The sequence below is a fragment of the Bos indicus x Bos taurus genome, chromosome 2 (genome assembly GCF_003369695.1).
Source record: "Bos indicus x Bos taurus breed Angus x Brahman F1 hybrid chromosome 2, Bos_hybrid_MaternalHap_v2.0, whole genome shotgun sequence".
Taxonomy (NCBI): Eukaryota; Metazoa; Chordata; class Mammalia; order Artiodactyla; family Bovidae; genus Bos; species Bos indicus x Bos taurus.
Genome location: NC_040077.1, coordinates 25,887,190 through 25,913,295, shown reverse-complemented (window position 1 = coordinate 25,913,295; position 26,106 = coordinate 25,887,190). Strand labels below are relative to the sequence as shown.

Here is a 26,106-nt window from a genome sequence, read left to right as displayed (position 1 = left end):
TTTCTCATTTTGAAAAACTGAGATTTTTTTTCCCCTTCATGAGAAGAATAAAGCTGTGTGTTTCAAGGTTATATCTCCCTGAAGAGCATCTAATTTTGATTACCTAATAGATCATCTAAAAACACCAAGGGCCCGATTCAATCTCACTTATACTCCACCTGTAAACTCAGCTGATAAAATCTGCTTTTCTCATGGTACAAACCTTAGTGTGACTTGAAGTTTGAAACACAGTGTAATATCTGCACATACCTGAAATATACTGTTGTCCTGAGAACTGTGGCAATGAGGAGTTCAGCCTAATCCAAAATAAGCAAATGGCATGGTAAAGTAGGTGCCCCAGACTCTTGTCAGAATATTCTGTTTATTTCCCAACAAATGCACTTGGAACTTGTAAGAGACCAAGTCTGTAGCATATGTCATAGATTTCATATTAGTGCTTGTACCATATTATGTTAAGTGACTTTTATTTTAATTTTTTTATTAATTTTTTTGGAGTATAGTTTCTTTGTAATGTTGTGTTAGTTTCTGCTGTACACCAAAGTGATTCAGTTTTATATATATATCATATATAGCTCTTACTCATGCCAGTGATTCAGTTTATATATATATATATATATATATGAAAGAGTACATACACTCTTTCTCAGATTCCCTTCCCATTTATGTCCCCACAGAGCACTGAGGAGAGGTCCCCGTGCTAGGCAGTATGTTCTCATCCATTGTCCATTTTATGTAAGGTAGTGTATATGTATCAATTTCAGTCTCCGAATCCATCCCACCCCTTACCTTCTCTCTTGGTAACCATAAGTTTGTTTTCTACATCTGTGACTCTATTTCTGCTTTGCGAATAAGTTCATCTGCACTATTTTTCTAGATCCACATGTAAGCGATACTATGCAATATTTGTCTTTCTCTTTCTGACTTACTTCACTCTATATGACAGTCTCTAGGTCCATACGTGTTGCTGCAAATGGCATTATTTCATTCCTTTTTGTGGCTGAGTATGTGTGTGTGTGTGTGTGTATAGACACACACACACACACACACACACACACACACACACACACTACATCTCTTTTATCCGTTCCCCTGCTGATGGATATTTAGGTTGTTTCCATGTCCTGGCTATTGTAAATAGTGCCACAGTGAACATCCAGGTACATGCATCCTTTCAAATTATGGCTTTCTTCAGATATATGTCCAGGTGTGGGGTTGATCCAGCAATATTTTTAGTTTCTTAAGGAAACTCCATACTGTTCTCCATAGTGATTATGCTAATTTACATTCCCACCAACAGTGTAAGAGGATTCCCTTTTGTCCACGCTGTCTCCAGCATTTATTGTTTGTAGATTTTTTTTTGTTAGATGACTTTTAGATAAGGTTAGTCTGAATTTACCATCTATACCATTTATTCAAAAAAAGAAAACACATGCTTGAGTTTCATAACGTACATCAAAAAGAATCTGCAGTTGAAATAGACAAGTGATAGTCGGCAGTGAGCTGTGTGCATGGGCTAGGGGTGGAGAGATGGTGGCATGGCTCACACATCTGTCCATGTCCTTTCATTCTCAGCCCTTCCCCAAGTGCAGCTGGGCTCATCATCAAGACGAGGCAGCCATGGGAGAGCAGTGTGTGCTATCCAGCAGTGTCACTTAATAGCTCTGTAACCCTGGGGAAAGTATTTAACCTCTCTGATCCTTGGTATTCAGTTGTCAAATTGGGGCTGAGAATACCTGTCTCAGAAGGTTACTGTAAGGGTGACATTATATAATGTATATGTAGAACCTGGAAGATAATTATAATAATAACTAACATATATAGCTCTTACTCATGCCAGGCTCTGTTCCCTACACATCATCAGTTCACTCAGTGCAGTCAATCAGTCGTGTCTGACTCTTTGCAACCCCATGGACTGCAGCACACCAGGCCTCCCATTGCCAACTCCCAGAGTTTATTCAAACTCATGTCCATTGAGTTGGTGACGCCATCTAGCCATTGCATCCTCTCTCGTCCCCTTCTCTCCTGTCTTCAGTCTTTCCCACCATCAGGGTCTTTTCCAATGAGTCAGTTCTATGCTTCAGGTGGCCAAAGTATTGGAGTTTCAGCTTCAGCATCAGTTCTTCCACTGAATATTCAGGACTGATTTCCTTTAGAATGGACTGGTTAGATCTCCTTGCAGTGCAAGGGACTCTCAAGAGTCTTCTCCAACACCACAGTTGAAAAGCATCATTTGTTCACGGTGCTCAGCTTTCTTTATAGTCCAACTCTCACATCCATACATAACTACTGGAAAAACAATAGCTTTGACTAGGCAGACCTTTGTTGGTAAAATAATGTCTCTGCTTTTTAATATGCTGTCTGGGTTGGTCATAACTTTTCTTCCAAGGAGCAAGCATCTTTTAATTTCATGGCTGCAATCACCATCTGCAGTGATTCTGGAGCCCCCAAAAATAAAGTCTCTCACTATTTCCACTGTTTCCCCATCTATTTGCCAAGAAGTGATGGGACCAGATGCTAGATCTTAGTTTTCTGAACTTTGAGCTTTAAGCCAACTTTTTCATTCTCCTCTTTCACTTTCATCAAGAGAATTTTTAGTTCTTCATTTTCTGCCATAAGGGTGATGTCATCTGCATATCTGAGGTTATTGATATTTCTCCCAGCAGTCTTGATTCCAGCTTGTGCTTCATCCAGCCCGGCGTTTCTCATGACGTACTCTGTATATTCGTTAAATAAGCAGGATGACAATATACAGCCTTGACATACTTCTTTCTCTATTTGGAACCAGTCTGTTGTTCTATGTCCAGTTCTAACTGTTGCTTCCTGACCTGTATACAGATTTCTCAAGAGGCAGGTCAGGTGGTCTGGTATTCCCATCTCTTTCAGAATTTTCCAGAATTTGTTGTGGCCCACACAATCAAAGGCTTTGGCATAGTCAATAAAACAGAAGTAGATATTTTTCTGGAACTCTCTTGCTTTTTCTATGATCTAACGGATGGTGGTAATTTGATCTCTGGTTCCTAAATCCAGCTTGAACATCTGGAAGTTCACGGTTCATGTACTGTTGAAGCCTGGCTTGGAGAATTTTGAGCATTACTTTGCTAATGTGTAAGATGAGTGCAATTGTGCAGTAGTTTGAGTATTCTTTGGCATTACCTTTCTTTGGGATTGGAATGAAAACTGACCTTTTCCAGTCTATGGCCACTACTGACTTTTCCAAATTTGCTGGCATATTGAGTGCAACACTTTCACAGCATCATCTTTTAGGATTTGAAATAGGTCAACTGGAATTCCATCACCTCCACTAGCTTTGTTCGTACTGATGCTTTCCAAGGCCCACTTGATTTCACATTCCAGGATGTCTGGCTCTAGGTTGTGATCACACTATCGTGCTTATCTGGGTCATGAAGATCTTTTTTGTATAGTTCTTCTGTGTATTCTTGCCACCTCTTCTTAATATCTTCTGCTTCTGTTAGGTCCATACCTTTCTGTCCTTTATTGTGCCCATCTTTGCATGAAATGTTCCCTTGGTATCTCTAAGTTCCTTGAAGAGATCTCTAGACTTTCCCATTCTATTGTTTTCCTCTATTTCTTTACATTGATCGCTGAGGAAACCTTCTTATCTCTCCTTGCTATTCTTTGGAACTCTGCATTCAAATGGGTATATCTTTCCTTTTCTCCTTTGCCTTTTGCTTCTCTCCTATTCACAGCTATGTGTAAGGCCTCCTCAGACAACCATTTTGCTTTTTTGCATTTCTTTTCCATGGGGATGGTCTTGATCACTGCCTTCTGTACAATGTCATGAACTTCCGTCCATAGTTCTTCAGGCACTCTATCATATCTAATTCCTTGAATCTATTTGTCACTTCCACTATATAATCATAAGGGATTTGATTCAGACTTAAATTGAAGAAAGTAGGGAAAACCACTAGACCATTCAGATATGACCTACATGTCATATACTTTGCTTAATCCTCACAGTTCTATAAAGTAGTTCTAATATTATCCCTATTTAATAGAAAGTGAGGTCAAAAGAGGCCATGTCCCAAGACCACAGCTGTTAAGGAGTAGAGTTGGAATTTCAACCCCAAGAAGACTTGCTTCATGTGCATTTGTGCCCAGCCAACAGTGGCTATTATTTTTATGTTTCGTAATTGGCCATATCACCGTTCTGAAACTGACTTTTGAAAGTGTCACTGGCTCCTTCCTTTTCCCTGCCATCGTGGGATGTGTGGTTGATTCTGTTCTTCTCACAAGACTTTCAGGATCAAGTAATTCCTGGCCAAGAAACAAAAGCAGAACTGTCCAATCCCCCAGTGGATTCTAATAGGAAAACTAGTCTTAAAATCAGGTACAACTCTAAGAGGAGACAGTGGAGAAGAACCAAGCTGGGTCTGTATGCACTTGCATATACTTCTTACCACATCAAGATGAAGACATCACCACTCTCTGGAGAGTTGGGCATTTGTGAGAAGCGGGGAGGGATATTATTTTTCTTTTTGTTTCTTTGCCTCTGTACTAGTAGGTTCAGTAATATATGTGTGAAACCTCTAGTTTAGGAAAAAAGAGAGTGTCAATGACCTCATTTTTGACACCTCTGGAATCTGTTGTCCAATTTCTGTTTATTTAGACTTCAGCTTGCCGACTTCCACAGCTCAGGACACACACACACACTCCTCAGCTCCCTTCTCAAGGGTGCAGGCCCTTCAAGCTCAGCCTGGGGGAACCAGCCCTAGCAGGAGTCACAGTGCTTGAAGTGCAGACAATCTTAGCTCCCCCCACATCCCAGGGCATACCTCGTACAGGCTGAGCACTTCTGTCTCTGCTGCAGCCGGCCATGTGTTTCTACATAAGTAGGGAGCAGTGGGACAGGAAACTGTTGCCAGGACCCTGGAAGGCAGAACCCACAGTGCATGGCACCTGTCTGTGAAGTGAAGTGAAAGTTGCTCAGTCATGGCTGACTCTTTGCCACCCCATGAACTATACAGTCCTTGGAATTCTCCAGGACTGAATACTGGAATGGGTAGACTTTCCCTTCTTCAGGGGATCTTCCCAACCCAGGGATCGAAGCCAGGTCTCCTGCATTGCAGGCAGATCCTTTACCAGCTGAGCCACAAGGGAAGCCCAAGAATACTGGAGTGGGTAGCCTATCCCATCTCCAGCAGATCTTCCCAACCCAGGAATCAAACCAGGGTCTCCTGCATCGCAGGCAGATTCTTTACCAACTGAGCTATCAGGGAAGCCATGGGAGGAGACAAATGCTACAGACAGGGAAGAGTTAAACAGGATGCCACTATTTTTAGCATGGGGAAGGGTCTTTTTAGAGAATATATGTTGGAGAGATTAACAGCTTAGCGTCTGAAATCAGGTTGTAGTCTAGCATTGCCACTGAGAATTTTCACCTTGAACAGGTTACTTAACCTCTCTGAGCCTCAGTTTCTTTATCTGTAAAATGGGAGTTCTAGTTAGCACTTAACCACTTGAGATTAAGACTGCTGTGAAAGAAAATCCCAAATAACAGTGGCTTAAATAAGGTAGATTTTTATTTCTTTTCACATAAAGTAAGCTGGGTGTTAAAACTTGCATGTACTGCTGGTCTGGCAGGGCACGTGGCACCCACCCAGACTCCTGCCCCCGTGCTGCCCAGTAAGTGTTGTTTCCATTCCCTCATGGACCAAGATAGCTGCTGTAGCTCCAACATTTATGGGCAGATGGAAGGAGATAAAAATGAAAGCTTCCTTTCTTGAAGAAGACTTTCTGGCAAATCCATACGATATATTGTTAACTGCAATTTATCATGTAGCCACATATAGCTACAAAGGAAGATAAGAAATGCAGTCCTTGAACAGGGCAGCCACAGGCTCAGGTTGGTACCAAGGTGCTATCCTTATGGCTCGTGAAGAGCATGTAGACAGGTAGTAATCCACAATTAGGTTCTTTATGGAGTGTTGAAAGAAGTGAGGTACAGACTGAAAGTTCAGCAAATGTAAGTGGTCACAATGAATTTTGTAACTCACAACAACAATGATGCCAACAGATGAGAGAGTCAGGAAGTAGATCCAGGTGGTGGATGTTGAGGAAAGCCAATCGTGACCCCCACCAAGGCTGACCTGTGGGCTAGGAGAGATGAGATTGTAAGGATAAGATGGGAAAATGGAGTGGCCTGGTTGATACCCTTCCTGGGTCTTCTCCCAAGGGCTGTGAAGGTTTTACAGTTTGATGCTAAGCCCCAGATTCTTGCCTGCTTGCTCCTCCATTCTGAGGACACTATAGTTTCCATTGTGAAGTTTCCAATGGCTATGGTGAAAAAAACACATCTGGGTTGGGATCAGTAAGTGTTTTAATTAGAAATGGAAATGAAGGCTCATGTCGTAGTACTACATTCTTCCAGCCTACTGATAATTTCTGGCAGGGTTAAAAATAGCAGATATCACCCTTTGAGGGTGATGAAGAAAGGGCTGGTTTTTGTTGTTGTTTGTTTTTAAGTGGATTCAAAATTTATAACAGTGATTTTAAATACGGTAAGTCATCATAGATACTTTTGATCTTTCATCTCCTTCTAGGTATGTGTGTGACTTCTGGTGACCCCTCAGTATTTTTATTTGAAACTTGATCAAGTGTGTGATATAGCTATCATACTAGGTTAATGAGTGGGGGGAAATATCCCATAATTGATTTTTTATGTGAAGGACTATTGATTGGCTTTTTGAAAGAAGAATTTTATTTAAAGTGTTCTATATTTTAGTGATGGAATTCCAGTTGAGCTATTTCAAATCCTGAAAGATGATGCTGTGAAAGTGCTACACTCAATATGCCAGCAAATTTGGAAAACTCAGCAGTGGCCACAGGACTGGAAAAGGTCAGTTTTCATTCCAATCCTAAAGAAAGCAATGCCAAAGAATGCTCAAACTACTGCACAATTACACTCATCTCACACGCTAGTAAAGTAATGCTCAAAATTCTCCAAGCCAGGCTCCAGCAATACCTGAACTTCCAGATGTTCAAGCTGGTTTTAGAAAAGGCAGAGGAACCAGAGATCAAATTGCCAACATCCGCTGGATCATGGAAAAAGCCAGAGAGTTCCAGAAAAACATCTATTTCTGCTTTATTGACTATGCCAAAGCCTTTGGCTGTGTGGATCCCAATAAACTGTGGAAAATTCATAAAGAGATGGGAATACCAGACCACCTGACCTGCCTCTTGAGAAACCTATATGCAGGTTAGGAAGCAACAGTTAGAACTGGACATGGAACAACAGACTGGTTCCAAATAGGAAAAGGAGTATGTCAAGGCTGTATATTGTCACCCTGCTTATTTAACTTCTATGCTGAGTACATCATGAGAAACACTGGGCTGGAAGAAGCACAAGGTGGAATCAAGATTGCCGGGAGAAATATCAATAACCTCAGATATACAGATGATACCACCCTTGTGGCAGAAAGTGAAGAGGAACTAAAAAGCCTCTTGATGAAAGTGAAAGTGGAGAATGAAGAAGTTGGCTTAAAACTCAACATTCAGAAAACTAAGATCATGGCATCTGGTCCCATCACTTCATGGGAAATAGATGGGGAAACAGGGGAAACAGTGTCAGACTTTATTTTGGGGGGCTCCAAAATCACTGCAGATGGTGATTGCAGTCATGAAATTAAAAGATGCTTACTCCTTGGAAGGAAAGTTATGACCAACCTAGATAGCATATTCAAAAGCAGAGACATTACTTTGCTAACAAAGGTCTGTCTAATCAAGGCTATGGTTTTTCCAGTGGTCATGTATGGATGTGAGAGTTGGACTGTGAAGAAAGCTGAGCGCTAAAGAATTGATGCTTTTGAACTATGGTGTTGGAGAAGACTCTTGAGAGTCCCTTGGACTGCAAGGAGATCCAACCAGTCCATTCTAAAGGAGATCAGTCTTGGGTGTTCTTTGGAAGGACTGATGCTAAAGCTGAAACTCCAGTACTTTGGCCACCTCACGCGAAGAGTTGACTCATTGAAAAAGACTCTGATGCTGGGAGGGCTTGGGGGCAGGAGGAAAAGGGGACGACAGAGGATGAGATGGCTGGATGGCATCACCGACTCGATGGACATGAGTTTGAGTGAACTCTGGGAGTTGGTGATGGACCAGGGACCCCTGGCATGCTGCAATTCATGGAGTCACAAAGAGTCAGACACAACTGAGCGACTAAACTGAACTGAACTGATATTTTAGTGAATAGTGAGAATTCTTGCTTTCAGTGGAGGCCCAAAACTTAAACTCTTAGACTCAGGCAGTCTTCCTCACACAGGTGCAGTAAACGTGGCCTTGATCATCCCGTGATATGGGTTGAATTGTGCCCCTAAAATTTCATATGTTGAAGTCCCAACTCTCCATATTTCAGAATGTGACCTTATTTGGAAATAGGGACATTGTACCTGTAATTAGTTGAGATGAAATCATATTAGAGTAGGGTGGATGCCTAATTTGGTGTAACTAGTAAAATTCCCTGGTGGCTCAGATGGTAAAGAATCTGCCTGAAATGTGGGAGACCTGGGTTCCATCCCAGGGTCGGGAAGATCCCCTGGAGGAGGGCATGGCAACCCACTCCAGTATTCTTGCCTGGAGAATTCCATGGACAGAAGAGCCTGGCGGGCTACAGTCCATGGGTCACAAAGAGTGACCTTTAAAAGGGGGAATTTGAATTCAGACACAGCCAGAGAAAATGCCGTGTGAAGATTGGAGCTATGTTGCCACAAAGCAAGGAACCACCGTCAGCTACAAAAGAGGCTTGAGTAGATCCTTCTCTAGCACCTTCAGAGGCAGCATGGCTCTACCTATCTTAAATCTTGATCTCAGACTTCTAGGCTCCAGAACTGTGAGAGAATAAATATCAGTTTGTGGTACTTTGTTACGGCAGCCCTAGGAAACCAATATAGCCCATGACTTGGTGGTTGAAAGTCAAGTGAAAGTGTTAGTCACTCAGTCGTGTCCAACTCTTTGTGACCCCACGGACTGTAGCCCACCAGGCTCCTCTGTCCATGGAATTCTCCAGGCAAGAATACTGGAGTGGGTTGCTATGCCCTTCTCCAGGGTGTCTTCCTGACCCAGGGATGGAACCCGGGTCTCCTGCATTGCAGGCAGATTCTTTACCATCTGAGCCACCAGGGAAGCTTGGCTTTGTGGTTCAATGTCTTCAAGTCATTTGTTCTCTCCAGGCCTCTGCTTCCTAAGTTGTGGATGAGGATAGCAATGTCTACCCATCTACCAGTGAGGATAGTGTAAAATCCTTTAGTACCCACAACCTCAGCACAACCTCAAGTATTAGTATTACACCACAGAGTCATAGTGTATTTTCTTCCTTTACTTTCCTTCCTCCCTTTTTTCCCTTTCCTTTTTTTAAAAAAATGTCTCAAATGTTAAGGGTTTGTGTTAAATTCCTCTTCCCAAGCCTATTGACCAATAGTAAAAGAGGGATGTTTTTGTACTTGTCAATGATTTGCTGGCCTTTATTAAGAACTTCAAGAACCAAATATACTTTTTGCTCTAAGATTTCATAGTCACATGTGCTTCTCTGAGAGGAACAACTTACAATAGAAAGAGATGACCAGTTGGTGTCATCCTGCATCCCAGCACTAACCACCAGATCACCTTTTTAGAATGCTGTGTTAGAAGGATTCAGAGGCTACATCCAGGATAGAGGATCATGATCGCTTAGTGATATTTGCTGTGAACCTGAACTGGGTAACTTGTACCACTGTAGATCTTTTTAATTATGACCAGGGTCTCTGCTATGTGAAAATCTTTGTTCTTGGCAAAACTCATTCCAAAGCAAAGAAAGTTTACACTCAACTAAATAAGATATAGCATAAAAGATACTTGAGAGTTAAAATAAAATTAGTTGAATAAATTTGGAATTGTGTATGTGAGAAGTACAGACATCAATCATGAGGAATTATTTAAAGCTTGTCATGTGTCACAGTGAAGTGGATTTTACATGCGCTGTTTCTGTGACTCCTCACTGCTGCCATATGAGGCAGGTCACTACTCAGATCCAGGGCTGAGCACCTTAGGGATTCAGTGACCAGCCTGTGCTCTCGCAGCTGGACCTACTAGAAACTGGCAGAACTAAAATTCAAACCCAGGTCTGCATCATAGTACAATATCTCTTCTGAGTCTCATGATGCTGCAGCGTGTGTGTGTGTTTAATGGATGTGAAATTCACATAACATAATATTAACCACTTTAGAGTGAATAATTCAGTGGCATTTGGTACATACACAATGTTGTGCAACCACCACTTACACCTAGTTCCAAAACATTTTAATTATTACAAAGGAAGCCCTGTACCCACCAAGAAGTTACTCTCTATTTCCTCCTCCCCTCTAGCCCCTGGCTGATACTAATCTACTTTCTACTTCTGCTTTCTTGATGAATTTACCTAGTCTGGATATTTCATATAAATGAAATCATACTACAGGTGACCTTCTGTGTGTTTTTGAGATTCATTCATGTTGTAGCATATATCAGTATTTCATTACTTTTTTATGGCTGAATGATACTGTATGTATGTTTTTGAGGCAGAATGTCAACAGCCACTCCACCGCCCCGACACACACCTTTTTCCATGTGGAGATATGAAGAGGACCCATGTCTGGCTGCTCAGATTTCTCCTGTACTTTCCCTTGTCATTCCATACATGGTACCAAGGGTGACCAGACTGTTGAATACCTGTCAAAATCATGCTTCTTCTTCCCCTGTACCCATATAAGTTAGGAGTGTTTGGACATGGTCTTTTGTCCACCTCATATCCATGGCCAAAGCACCCAGAGCCTCTGGAGGTGAGAGCACTAACTATAGTACAGGATATGTGGTTTCCCCTATCTCCTCCCAACTTAGGCTGGTAGTTTTGCTATCTGGCTTCTTATGGGTGCCCAGAATATTCCATCATACAGGTCTCTGGTGTTCCTAGGTGATGACTCAGCTTTGTGCTATAATAGGGCAAGAGCCTCCATGCTACTCTCCTTGGTTCTACAACTGCAGTCATTGGAAACCACCCCTCATAAGTCAGCATCTTTCCAAACCCCTAAACTGCTCATCAAGTCATGCCCTCCTCACAATCATACTGTGGCTTTGCATTACTGAAAGAATACACCAAGGCTCTTCAGTACACTGAGCCATTCAGAATAGACTGTCTATGCAATAGCATCTTCTCTTCCATACTCTTTGCATTTTCTAGCAAAGTTGAATAAGTGGGCCATCCCCTGCCTCCTTAACTTGAATTAGGTCCCCTTTCCTTCATGCTTTCATGTCAGCATGGTACCTTTGACAGATCTTCATAATAAGGAAGGGAGAGCAGCAGGTCAAGCCATTCGGAAATTATTGGTTTGTGTGTCTATCTCCCCACTCACATTTTGAGTACCTTGGGAGCAGAGAATGTCTTTCTGTTTTGTATCCTCAATATCTGGCTCAGTTTCTAGCACATGGCAGGAACTCATAAACATCAGTTCCTTCTGAAGAAACAAGAACCCTAGAGAGGAGGTGCTATCTTCAAAATTATGCACAGCATATGATGGACCTGGTTAGAAGTTGGATGTTATGACTCATAATCTTTTAACAGTCTCTTCTAGCCAAAAATATAACATTAGGAAGATTATGAGAGGTGTAAAAGGTAGTCAGATTCACTCTCCTAACATACATATGGGCTTCCCTGGTGGCTCGGTGGTAAAGAATCCACCTGCAATGCAGGAAACATGGTCTGGATCCCTGAGTCAGAAAGATTCCCTGGAGAAGGAAATGACAGCCCATTCCAGTTATTCTCCCTGGAAAATCCCATGGACAGAGGAGCCTGGTAGGCTACAGTCCATGGGGTCGCAAAGAGTTGGACACAACTGAATGACTAACAGCAACAAACAACATACATATACTTTCCCAGAGCAAAAATAAAATTGCAACAGTCAGAAAAATGATAGGATTGGTAAAAGTGAATGATGACAACTACATAGTTGCCTGTGGATTATTTTTTGTTTGTTTTGGTTGCTTTGAATATATGGAAATAACATCAAAACAAATCCCTTCCCCAGCACTCTTAGTGGTTATTACCTTCCAACAACTTCTGCCCACTCCTCTCCATTTCGCCTATTCCCTTTCCCCTGACCCCAATCCACTGCTGCTATTCCCACCATACATCCTTCGTCACTTGGTTCAGAAGTCCAGGAGACGTTGAAGAGGAGCCATTTCTGAACCCAGGATTAAGAGAAAAAGCTATGTTCTCATAGCACATGGTGTTTCAGGACCATGATCAGTGACATGACATTCTACAGAGCTGGCAATTTCCTTTCTTTTCTGTTATTTTAAATTGATGTATGGGCTCCCTAGGTGGTACAGTGGTAAAGAATCTGCTTGCTAGTGTTGGAGATGCAAGACACTTGGGTTCAATTCCTGGTTTGGGAGGACCCCCTGAAGTAGGAAATGGCAACCCTCTCCAGTATTGCCTGGAAAGTGCCATGGACAGAGGAGCCCGGCAGGCTACAGTCCATAGGGTCACAAAGAGTCAGACATGACAGAGCGCCACCACCACCGCCTCTGCCACCATGTCGTTGATTTACAGTATTATATAGGTTTCAGATATATAACAGTGATTCAGTTTTTTATAGACTGCACTTCATTTAAAGTTATTACAAAATAATGGCTCTATTTCCCTGTGCTGTACAATATGTCCTTGTTGGTTATTTATTTTATATATGAGAGTTTGTATTTCTTAATTCCACACCCCTATCTTGCCACCTTCCCCCTTTCCTCTTCCCACTGGTAACCTCTACTTTGTTCTCTGTATCTGTGAGTCTGTTTCTTTTTAATATGCAGACATTTTTTTTTATTAGATTCCACATGTAAGTGATAACATAGAGTATTTGTCTTTCCCAGTCTGACTTATTTCACTAAGCATAATTCCCACTAGATCCATCCACATTGTTGTGAAAGGCAGAAATTAATTATTTTTTATGGCTTAGTAATATTTCATTGTATATCTATATATACCACATCTTCTTTATCCACACATCAGTTGATGGACATGTAGGTTGATTTCTTATATTAGCTATTGTAAATTATACTGCTCTGAACTTTGGAGTGCATGTACCTTTTTGAATTAACGTTTTCATTTTCTTCAGATGTGTATCCAGGAGCGGAATTGCTGGATCCTATCAAACGGTAGTTCTATTTTTTGGTGTTCGAAGAACGACCATATTGATTTCCACCATGGCTGCACCAACTTCCTTTCCCATCAGTAGTGTACTGGGGTTCCCTTTCCATCTTCACCATTTGTTGTTTGTAGACTTTTTGATGATAGACATTTTGACAGGTGTGAAGTGATATCTCATTGTACTTATTTGCATTTCTCTGGTGATTGGCAATGTAGAGCATCATTTTCTGTGCCTATTGGCCATCTGTATGTATCTTTGGCCAAATATCTATTCAGATCTTCTGCCCATTTTTATTGAGGCCTTTTTAAAAAACTGAGTTGTATGAGCTGTTTATATGTTTCAAATATTAACCCCTTGTTGGTCATATCATTTGCAAACACTTTCTACCATTCCATAGATTGTTCTTTCATTTTGTTGAATATTTCCTTTGCTGTGCAAAATGTTTTAAGTTTAATTAGGTCTCTTTTCTTTATTTTTGCCTTAAGAGACAGATCCAAAAAAAATATTGCTACAATTTACATCAAAGAGTGTTCTGCCTATATTCTCTTCTAGGAGTCTTATGATTTCTGGTCTTACATTTAGCTCTTTAATTTTAGTTTTATTTATTTTAAATAAATTAAAATAATAAATTAAAATAAATTTTAATTTATTTTTATATATGATATGAGAAAATGTTCTAGTATCTATTTCTTCATTTTTAACTGGCCAGTCTTCCCAGCACCACTAATTGGAAAGACTGTCTCCACCATTGTATATTCTTTGCCTTAGATTAGTTGACCATATATGCATGAGTTTATTCCTGGCCTCTCTATTTTGCTCTATTGATCGATGTGTCTGTTTTTGTGCCAGTACCATGCTGTTTTGATTACCATACCTTTTCTTATGTCAAGGAATCTGATGGCTTCAGCTTTGTCCTTTTTTTCTCAAGATTGCTTTCTCAATACAGGGTCTTTGGGTACTCTATTAATTTTAGGATTATTTATTCTAGTTCTAGTGAAAAATGCCTTGGGTTTTTTGATAGGGATTGCATTAAATCTGTAGATTTCTTTGGGTAGTATGGATATTTTAACAATAGTAATTCTTCCAGCCCAAGAACATGGGATATCTTTGTGTCACCTTCAATTTACCTCATCACCGCTTTACAGTTTTCAGAGTACAGGTCTTTCACCTCCTCGATTAATTTTATTCCCGGGTATTTTATTCTCTTTGATGTGATTTTTAAATCTGTTTCCTTGCTTTCTCTTTCTGGTAGTTTATTATTTGTGTGGTGGTGGTTTAGTTGCTAAGTCAGGTCCAGCTCTCACAACCCCATGAACTGTAGCCTGCCAGGCCCCTCTGTCCATGGGACTCTCCAAGCAAGAATACTGGATTGGGTTGTCTTTTCCTTCTCCAGGGAATCTTCCTGACCCAGGGATCAAACCCAGGTTTCCTGCATTGCAGCAGGTTCTTTACCAACTGAGCTACAAGAGAACTAATTTTATTTTGGGAATTTTCTATATATAATATCATGTCATCTGCAAGTAGTGACATCTCTACTTTTTCCCTTCCAGTTTGGATGTCTTTTATTTATTTATTTTTGTCTGATTGTTGTGGCTAGGACTTCCAATACTGTGTCAAATAGTGGTGGTGAGAACGGGTATCCTTGTCTTGTTCCTGAAAGGAATGGCTTTCAGCTTTTCACATTAGGTATGATGTTACCTGTGGGTTTGTTTTAAATGACCTTTCTTGTGTTGACGTATGTTTTCCTACTATACCAGCTTTGCTGAGGGCTTTTTGTGTTTTTTTTATCATGAATGAATGTTGGGTTTTGTCAAATGCTTTTTCTGTGTCTATTGAGATAACCATGTGGTTTTTATACTTTCTTTTGTTAATGTTGTGTATCACATTAATTTGTGAACATTGAATCCCTGGAATAAATCACTTAATCATGATGCAGGGTTCCTTTTATATACTGTTGAATTTGATTCATAAGATTTTGTTGAAGATTTCTAATTAGAGATATTGAACTGCAATTTTCTCTTTTTTGTAGTATCTTTGTCTGGTTTCGGTATCAGGGTAATGGTGGCCTCATAGAATAAATTCGGAGTTTTTGTTCCATCTTCTTCAGTTTTCTGGAATTGTTTGAGAAATACAGGATTCAGTTCAGTTCAGTTCAGTCGCTCAGTCGTGTCCGACTCTTTGCGACCCCATGAATTGCAGCACGCCAGGCCTCCTTGTCCATCACAAACTCCCGGAGTTCACCCAGACTCACGTCCATCGAGTCAGTGATGCCATCCAGCCATCTCATCCTCTGTCATCCCCTTCTCCTCCTGCCCCCAATCCCTCCTAGCATCAGAGTCTTTTCCAATGAGTCAACTCTTCACATGAGGTGGCCAAAGTACTGGAGTTTCAGCTTTAGCATCATTACTTCCAAAGAAATCCAAGGGCTGATCTCCTTCAGAATGGACTGGTTGGATCTCCTTGCAGTCCAAGGGACTCTCAAGAGTCTTCTCCAACACCACAGTTCAAAAGCATCAATTCTTTGGCGCTCAGCCTTCTTCACAGTCCAACTCTCACATCCATACATGACCACAGGAAAAACCATAGCCTTGATTGGACGAACCTTTGTTGGCAAAGTAATGTCTCTGCTTTTGAATATGCTATCTAGTTTGGTCATAACTTTCCTTCCAAGGAGTAAGCATCTTTTAATTTCATGGCTGCAGTCACCATCTGCAGTGATTTTGGAGCCCCAAAGAATAAAGTCTGACACTGTTTCCACTGTTTCCCCATCTATTTCCCATGAAGTGATGGGACCAGATGCCATGATCTTCATTTTCTGAATGTTGAGCTTTAAGCCAACTTTTTCACTCTCCACTTTCACTTTCATCAAGAGGCTTTTTAGTTCCTCTTCACTTTCTGCCATAAGGGTGGTGTCATCTGCATATAGGATTAGCTCTTCTTTTTTTCTTTTTTGGTAGAATTCCCCTTTGAAACTTTGCCCTTTTGGTAGAATCCCCCTTTATTTCCTCTCTGATCTTTATTATTCTTTCCTTCTGCTGACTTTAGTCTTTGCTTGTTCTTTTTCTAATTCCATTAGATGGTAGGTTTGGTTTTTTATTCAAGATTTTTCTTGTTTATTGAAATAGGCCTGTCTTGCTATAAACTTCCGTCTTCCCACTAGAATAGCTTTCACTGTGTCCCACAGATTCAGAAATTTTCCTTTTAATATAAACATTGCCTCACTAAGGCTGCTTAGGGGAATACAAACGTGTGATGGATGAAAATGGAAGTGGGGGAGTTTGTGGCCTATGACCTAAACTTTGCTTCCTCCACATAAAATAAAATCAGGGGCACATCTCACAGATAGATGTTAATCTTGGCCACATATGTTAATAGCTTAATACATTCTTCTTATCTATAGGTGTAACTAAAAAGATAATTTAGGATAGTGTTAAGAAATTGTTCAATTTTGATATTTAAGGATTTTTTGCCTTAAGATGCAAGAGATTTTCTGTCAAGGGGGCTTTTCAAGTTTGTGCTTTTCCAAACAGGTAACAATGACAGGCCACATGGAAAAAGAAAAGGCCAAAAACATAGTGGTAGGGAGGAAAGGAAGGACTCTAAATATTGTGACAGATTGGAATGGATAAAACCAAGAAGTGCTCTGCTGGGCTGAAGTCACAGTCTCCTAGGATCAAAAGCAAGTAGTGGTGTCTGGGAGTTTGGTTCCTGTGAATAAGGGACTAAGAGGGCTTCAAGCAATTCATTTGGACTTCTGCTTGAAGCAGTGTTTGGATGGCTCTCCAGGACTGATAAAAAGAGTCTGGGAAAAGAATGGGGCAGGGGAGGGGCCATATGATTCTGTATTTTGTGGCAGTTTCTTCCTTGTTGTTCTCCATCACCTGAGGTGGTGCTGACTGTTCCCTGGGATGCTGGCTGTTAGCCAGCTTCTGACTCAAGGAGGTAGAAGGATATGTAGGCAGCTGGATCTATATCTTCTGCTGCCACAGGGATGGGCTCTTCTGTATACCTAACGCAATCACGGAACAGGAGCACAAAATGCCATTCTACAATGTAGACTGGGGCTAGAAACCCAGAAAAGACACAGCCCTACAGTTATTAGCCTATGGGGGTGGACACAGAGGAAATGAGAAGGAAAACAAAACCCTTCTCCTCCTCAAAGTGAGCCTGCCAACTGATATTTCAAAACATGTAAAGAAACCTAAGGCTAAGAAGACAACCCACCAAAACAACAAATGAAACAAATTCAGTTGAAATGAAATTGACTTCATGGAACAATCTGAAGGAGTGATATAAGTAACTATTAACTCTAAGAAGGAGAACTATTTGGGCTAAAACATGTAAAAACTAAACAGTCACAAAACTGGCAGGCAGTGTTTAAAGCATGGTTATGGTATGCATATGTTCTTGTGCTCAAAGTGAGGATAAAACTACTGGAAAATTTATAGTTAAGCAAATATGTTAAACATGCACGATAATGTTAATAAAGTTGTCTAGTTTCTAAATCAACAGAAGGAAAAAAGAGGTTTATAGAAAATTTTATTAATTCAACAGGACAGGAAATGAGAAAAAAAGAATTAGAGGGAAAAGGTGCTAAAAAGAGATTTCTACCTATGTAAATTATTGAATTGTGCTGTTGAAGTATCAGATAGCTTTCCCCAGGATCTCTAGTCCACAAGCAGTGATACTTAACAACTGAGTGAGTGGGGGTAGGGGGTTGATTTGTATTCATTGATTTTACTGATTTCCATGGTAAAAAGGACTCCTACCATGACCAATTTCAAGATACCAATATAACATCAGTCAGTTCACAAAATCCTTGAAAATACAACAGTAATACGTAGGGAGCTTCCGCTTGCGGACTTTAGCATACTGCTGTTTGTTTGGGAAAGACAGGCTTTTCTCCATGGTCTTCATACTATATATAATTTTGACAACAGAATAAAGATTTAGAAAACCCAGATTCTCTGCATTACTTCTCTAACCGAAACCACGTAGAAATTTATTGGGAAACCAGGAGTTGGTGGCATTCTGTTATTAGAGTATTTATCATATGGTTATGGAAGGCTAGTAATTTATGATCCTTGCTGGAAAAGCCAGATCGATTCACAGATAAATGTCTTCAGCACAATAGAATTTATATCATCCACATGATAATTGACCACTGTGTCATACATTCAATCATTCATTTCATTATCTGATAAAATGAGCCGGAAGTCTAATATGTATGTGATTTATTAATGCACACTAGTGTGAAACCCATGACCCATCTAACCTGTTACCTGTCCTTGGCAACATAGTATACAGTTGTCTCCATCCAGTAATAGGATTCCACGAGGAGGATCAACGGCGTTTTAAATCTAGACATCTTCTGTTGAATTAGAACACATCAGAGAAATACTAGAGCTGTTACTCTCTCTTCCTTCTCTCTTCCCCTCAGGCATATGTTCCTACTCTTTTTACTTTTTTTTTTTCTTTTTTGAGCACAAGTAGTTTGTCCTAGAGCAGGGTGGGTGAGTAAATGGCCTGAAATAGCCTATCATGTCACTGATTTGCTGCTATGAATATATTTAGCGACACAGTCATTCTGCATCACCTGTCTATGCCTGTCACTGAGTTAGAGTGGCTTGAAGCTCAGGACACACCAGTACAGAGCAGGCAAGTGACACATTCCCTGTAGAGAGAAGAAGGAAAATTAAAAAGGAAAACAGAAAGCTAACCATTTAGAAACATATGCATGGACTTAGATCACTAACAGTGGGAGCAGAAGCTATCCACACTACCCACCCCCACTTTCTTTATCAACCCCCAAGAACATTTGTTCCCTGCAGTGTCTGTGTGTCTATGCTTTGCTTTGCAAGGGTTAATTAGAGGGCCCATTATGCATCAAATTAAAGGCTTGGCTGCCTGAGAGTTCCTTTCAGAAAGGATTAGGGTCTCTGATGAGGCTTTGATGTAATAGATGGAGCTGTTCTGCTCCTTCATGTTAACGCAGGGGCCTTAAGGACTCCCCAGGCTCTCCTTGACAGTTGATTTCACTTGCCTAAAAAAGAAAACTATTTTATCATACAAAAATTTAGTGCTTGAACAAGACTCTGTACTGGCCTCCCTGGTGTTCATTTTTTGGTCTAAACGCAGAGGCACAGCACTAACTGGCTTCCTTGGGTGACCACTTCCTCAGGAAGAACTGTCTCTCCCAAAAGCAAAAGGAGCCATCTCTTTGGCTTTGTAGTTCATCGCCTTGGAAGGTTCTTTTTTGTCAGAAGCTGGGCAGAGGGATGGCAGAAGACAGGGTTGCTAGTTGTTTGTATCCTCACAAACAGGAACCCAGGCAGCCAGTAGCTGTGCAAAATCCTCATTTGCGTGACATTTACAACTACTTTTTTTTTTTTGGCCTTGCTGCAAGGCATGCGGGATTGTGGTTCCCCAGCCAGGGATCAGCCCTGCCCCCTGCAGTGCAAGCACAGAGGTCTTAACCATTGGACTGCCAGGGAAATCTCATACAACTACTTTTTATCTGACAGTATTTTCTCCAGATTTTTCAGTAGCAATTAGGTTGGGCTTTCCCTTGTGGCTCAGCTGGTAAAGAATCCGCCTGCAATGAGGGAGACCTGGGTTCAATCCCTGGGTTGGGAACATCCCCTGGAGAAGTGAAAAGCTACCCACTCCAGTATTCTGGCTTGGAGAATTCCATGGGGGTTGCAAAAAGTCGGACACGACTGCGCAACTTTCACTTTCACTTTAGGTTGTTAATGAAAACCTGATTTAGCTTTTTTCCCCCAAATTGACTGAATATCATCAATAATATTCATACAATTGGCAATCAGCCAGAGAAGTATTTAGTCAGTTTAAATATTTACCAAAAGAACCAAATTACCAAAATTTTACCATGTAAAAGAAAGGGCACTAAATATGGGTAGACACAATGCCAGCGAGACGACTGAACTAGGCCATTATCTTTCTTCTTAATCTAATCCTCCTCCCACTTCCACTATATACTATGGCCTGAAATTTTAGTTGGAATCATTATTGCCATCATTTAAGAGGCAAATGTGACTTTCCTATTGTTTTCATGTCACTTATGAAATAAAGCCTTTGACTGTGTGGATCACAGCAAACTGTGGAAAATTCTTAAAGAGATGGGAATACTTTACCTGCTTCCTGAGAAATCTGTATGCAGGTAAAGAAGCAACAGTTAGAACCGGACATGGAACAACAAACTGGCTCCAAAGTGGGAAAGGAGTACGTCAAGGCTGTATATTGTCACCCTGCTGATTTAACTTATGCAGAGTACATCATGTGAAATGCTAGCCTGGATGAAGCACAAGCTGGAATCAAGATTGCCAGGAGAAATATCAAAACCTCAGATATGCAGATGACACCACCCTTATGGCAGAAAGCAAAGAGAAATGAAAGAGCCTCTTGATGAAAGTGAAAGAGGAGAGTGAAAAAGCTGGCTTAAAGCTCAACATTCAGAAAACTAAGATCATGGCATCTGGTCCCATCTCTTCATGACAAATAGATGGGGAAACAATGGAAACAGTGAGAGACTATTTTCTTGAGCTCCAAAATGATTGCAGATGGTGACTGCAGTCTTGAAATTAAAAGACGCTTGTTCCTTGGAAGAAAAGCTATGACTTACCTAGACAGTATACTAAAAAGCAGAGACATTACTTTGCCTACAAAGGTCCTTATAGTCAAAGCTATGGTTTTTCCAGTAGTCATGTATGGATGTGAGAGTTGGACTAAAAGAAAGCTGAGTGCCGAAGAATTGATGATTTTGAACTGTGGTGTTGGAAAAGACTCTTGAGAGTCTCTTGGACTGCAAGGAGATCAAACCAATCAATACTAAAGGAAAACAGTCCTGAATATTCTTTGGAAGGACTGATGCTGAAGCTGAAACTCCAATCCTTTGGCCACTTGATGCAAAGAGCTGATTCATTGGAAAAGACCCTGATGCTGCCAAAGATTGAAGGCAGGAAGAGAAAAGGATCACAGAGGATGAGATGGTTGGATGGCGTCACTGACTCAATGGACATGAGTTTGAGCAAGCTCTGGGAGTTGGTGATGGACAGGGAAGCCTGGCGTGCTGCAGTTCCTGGGCTCGCGAAGAGTCAAACACGACTGAGCAATTGAACTGAACTGATGGGATGTTCCAGTCCTTTTCCCACCTCTCCCAATCTCCCCTCCTGACTTTTGAGTTGCTTTTGATTCATAGGCTAAACTTTTTAAGCCATCTTCTTTCCATTCTTTGCAATGAACAGCACATGGTAGCTTGGCACCTTGCCTTTCTTTTCCTTGATGGATGTCAGCATCTGGATGCTGCGTTCAGCATGTGCTGAATCAAGGGACTTAACTGTACAAAAATTCACCTAGTTGCTAGTAGATATAAAGCCTAGATTAAGATCAGAGAACTCTGTGTTTCCTTGGCCACCCAGGGAGAATGTTTTTACTTGATGGTTCTTTGATACAAGGTATCAGTTGGGATTAAACATGTTATTGATATATGAAACAGCCCTATGAAACCCATGGCCATGTTTACTAAAGGGAAATAATATTCATTATGTTATATGAAGTCATTTCTGTGAAAACCCAGTAAAGTTGTAAATCTCTATAGTCTCCTTACCAGTCAACAGCAACATCATCTTCATCATCCTTCTTCAAGCAGCTGGTCTGTTTTTATATAATGGATTTTAAGAATAGAGAACAGACTGCATTTCCCTTTCACATTGACTGCTTGAGAGCCTGGAACCAAATCTGTGGCCACCTCTAACAAAGTAGTTTATTTGGTATTCTAATTCCTATTTTCATTCCCTAATTTCCCCTTTGTTTTGTTTTTCTCTTCTGCTTTTAATTATTTTTATCTTGCCTTATTGCAAGTACCTTTATTTATTTAAACACATGCTGTTGTGAGATGCCTTAAATTATTTCTAGAGCAAGATGAAATATTCAAAATAAATTGTATCTGATTGTGGGAATTTAAAATGATGCAGTCCCTTTGGAAAATAGTCTTGTGTTCCTCAGAAGCTTAAACATAAAGTTATCATCATTTCAGTTCAGTTCAGTCGCTCAGTCGTGTCCGACTCTTTGCGACCCCATCAATTGCAGCACACCAGGCCTCCCTGTCCATCACCAACTCCCAGAGTTCACTCAAACTCATGTCCATTGAGGCAGTGATGCCATCTCATCCTCTGTCATCCTCTTCTCCTCCTGCCCCTAATCCCTCCCAGCATCAGAGTCTTTTCCAATGAGTCAAATCTTTATATGAGGTGGCCAAAGTATTGGAGTTTCAGCTTTAGCATCAGTCCTTCCAGTGAACACTCAGGACTGATCTCCTTTAAAATGGACTGGTTGGATCTCTTTGCAGTCCAAGGGACTCTCAAGAGTCTTCTCCAACACCACAGTTCAAAAGCATCAATCTTCAGGGCTCAGCTTTCTTTATAGTCCAACTCTCACATCCATACATGACCACTGGAAAAACCATAGCCTTGACTAGATGGACCTTTGTTGGCAAAGTAAGTTATATGACCCAGCAATTCCACTCCTAGGTATATACACCTAGGAGGAATGAAAACATATGTCCACATAAAAACTTGTACCCAAATGTTCATAGAAGCATTATTCATAGTAGTCAAAAAGTAGAAGCAACCCAAATGTCCCTCAGATGATGAACGGATAGACAAGTTATGATGTATCCTTATATGGAGCATTATTTATCAATAAAAAGGAATATTGTGTTGATACATGCTACAACATGGATGAACTTTGAAAATATTTTGCTGAATGAATGAAGCCAGTTACAAAAGACCACACATATTATATGAAATGTCCAGACCAGGCAATCCATATAAACAGGAAGTAGGTTAGTAGTCACCTGGGACTAAGGAGGTTGAAGGGAAATTGGGAGTGACTGCTAAAGGATATAGAGCTTCTTTTGGGGACAATGAAAATGTTCTAAAAATTGATTATTAGTGGTTACAAAACTGTGAATATGCTAAAACTATTTGAATTGTATACTTTAAATGAGTGAACTCTATGGTATGTAAATTATGTCTCATTATGGCTATTATAAAAGTCATTTGCAGCAATTAACTGTAAATTTTATGGAGTAGTATTTGCTGCTTTTCTTACACTTTTAATTTTCACTTTGTGCCAGACAGGTGCACTGTAGTTAAATTCACTTATTTGCAGTGGAATCTGTAGACTTATTTGGAATTGTGAGAGTAGAGATGGCCTTCTCCATAGGATGCAAATAAATACTCTATTTGGGTCATTTTATCCACCAGGTAAAGCCAGAGTTTGTTTAGCAGCAAGTTCCAAGCCTGTGGGCATAAAGGCTGATATTCTACTTCCATTCTTCCTCATTTTGGGCTTGTCTTTCTAGACCCTTTCTCCTTTACCTTGTCATTTTATTCCACCTGGTAGTGAAAATAAATGAGCAAAAGTGGTCAGGGAGAAGTAAGAGAATAACTAAAAATTGTGGCATCATTGCAGGCAAGGAAAGAGAATATTTCAAGGAGGAGCAAGTCAGTGGTGATCATCAGTGAATAGAGAATAGAATGGGGAGAGACCATTGAATTGGTAACTTAAGATCTTTGGTTTTCATCAAGAGAGATTGTAATTGGATAGTGAAGGTAAAAAGTAGATTGTTATGTTCACAAAGATTTAGCTACAGGTCTGTCCTTAGATTTAACTTGGTCTAAGATTCCATTGATGGTTCTTTGTTTTTTCTTTCCATACTCTTGACTTGCCTTCAAGTTCCACAGCTACAGTCATCATTTTTCCCTTCTCATTTCTTTAATTCAGACTGTATGTTTCCTAAATGGATCCCTTCCCTGCCTACTTCCCTCCCTCTAATTTACTTTCTAGTATAGTTCCAGTTTGTTTTTTAAAGTAATTGTGTTATCTTGCTGTTCAAAAAAGCCACTTCAATGTGACTAAGAAAGAAAACTCAAGCTCAATGGTATGATCTTCTAGGATCTGCATAAGATGTTCCTGGTCTCACCCCATCTATATTACAATTGTATTGTCCTATTCTACTCTGTTCCCCATATGAGCGGATGGGCTTCCATTCCTACTGTGTTCTGCACTAGAATGCTCCTCTCTTGTATTTCCGGTCAATATTGCTTTCCTAATTTAAGACCTAAATACCACTTCTCCAGTGAAACACTGTTTACCTAACTAGAATTGTTTACTTCATCTGAACCACTCTAATGGTTACACTTTTTAGCCTTGAATTATTGTTATTGATGTCTATATCCTATTGCTTGTTTTTAAGTTCCGTAAAAGTTGACATCTCACTCCAGGGATCTTTTCTTCGAAATACTTGGTGTAGTGCCATTCACACTAAATACCTAGTAAGTGTTTGAATGAATCAATGAATTTAATCCCACTTGGATCTCTAAATGTTTCATATGTGTAAGTTTGGAGTTATCCCAGAAAATAAATTTTGGGGGGAGGCATATATCTTCTATTTATTCTGCACTCTCCTAGCCTCCCCACTCCAGTCCTGGAGTAGTCCTACCTGTAATGGTCATGTACTGTGAAACTGGTTATTCTTTTCTCATAGGGAATGGCTGGGTACTGTCCATTGCCTCCCCTTCCTAGGAAAAAATGCATACAAATAAGAATTATGGATTTAATTCCAGTCAACATGGCAAGTAGGATCAAGGGAAAGATTAGAATTCATATATGCCCTGGCACTTAAACCTGGACTAAGAAGCAGACCATAACGGTTTGTCAAAATGGAAATTGATTTTTGAATCAAAGAAATTAGCCAGACATTCAAAAATAGGAGTGCCCAAAGGCTTGAACTTGAAAATGCCAAAGTTCTTTGCTTTTGCTGAATTGTCAGGGCCTAAAATTCTTTGTTCTCCCAGAACTCTGAAAGTTCTGATCAGGACATCTATCAAATAGTAATTTTATCCTGAGTGGTGGGAATCACATTGAGAAAAAGTAGGTAATTAATGGGCACGTGTTATTCAAATCTGACTCAAGGAGCCGTTGCACTTTAACCTTTCTTTTTTATAGCACTCATCCTACTTGGAACTGGATATGCCATTTTATCCATGCATATGCCATGCTGTCTTCCTCCAATGAACCGACTGACTGTATCCCCACCACCTAGTACAGTGGCTGGCCCACAGAGCTGGCATTTATTGAGTGCTTACTATGTACTAGGCACTGAACATTGATCATCTCATTCACTCCCTACAATGACTTTATTGCAATTTTACAGATGAAGAAATTGTGGCCCAGAGAATTGAATTAACTTGTGTATCATCATGTACTTATATGAAGTAGTTAGGTTTGATCCTAACCCCTGACTTTTAACCTTTATATATTACTGCTCCAATGATTGGCACCCCAATTTTTTTAAATAAGTGAGTATATGTGTCATGCTTGAGTAAGAGTGATTAAGTATACTGTCATTTAAATAAATCAACAGACTATTTTAAATATTTTAAGATTAATAATAGTTTGGATATAATAATAAATGTGTTATATGAATCTAGTTATATTAATAATTAATGTAACGATTAATATCATTTAAAAATGAACTTTTTGCTCTGACTCACCCACATTTACATAACCACACTTCCTTCTGGGCTCAGCCATCACTTCCCTCTTTGTTCCTCATCTTCCTGACCTGCTTTAAGTATTACCTTAATTTCCACCTGAAGCAAAGACCTCTTCACAGAAGCCAAGGCCCACATCTGGTTTCCTGGCTGAGTCTAGGGCTGACCTGTGGCCAACCTCAGCCCCTCACAGAGGTCCCAAAGGCAGTGGCTTGGCTGCTGCAGGGGAAGTTCAGCAGCACTTGAAGCAACAGCCAACTCCCAGATCCTTGGGAAGCCACGGCCTGAGAGATGGAGCCATCAGAGGACTCCCATCTCCAGGGACTACCCCTTCCCTAACCCTTTGAACCAGATGGTGG

General features: G+C 40.4%; 1 pseudogene; it reads left to right on the top strand.

Moving 5' to 3' along the window:
* The first annotated feature begins 4,248 nt into the window (after positions 1-4,248).
* The window catches only part of LOC113880983, a 59,648-nt pseudogene continuing 37,790 nt past the window's right edge, over positions 4,249-26,106 (top strand).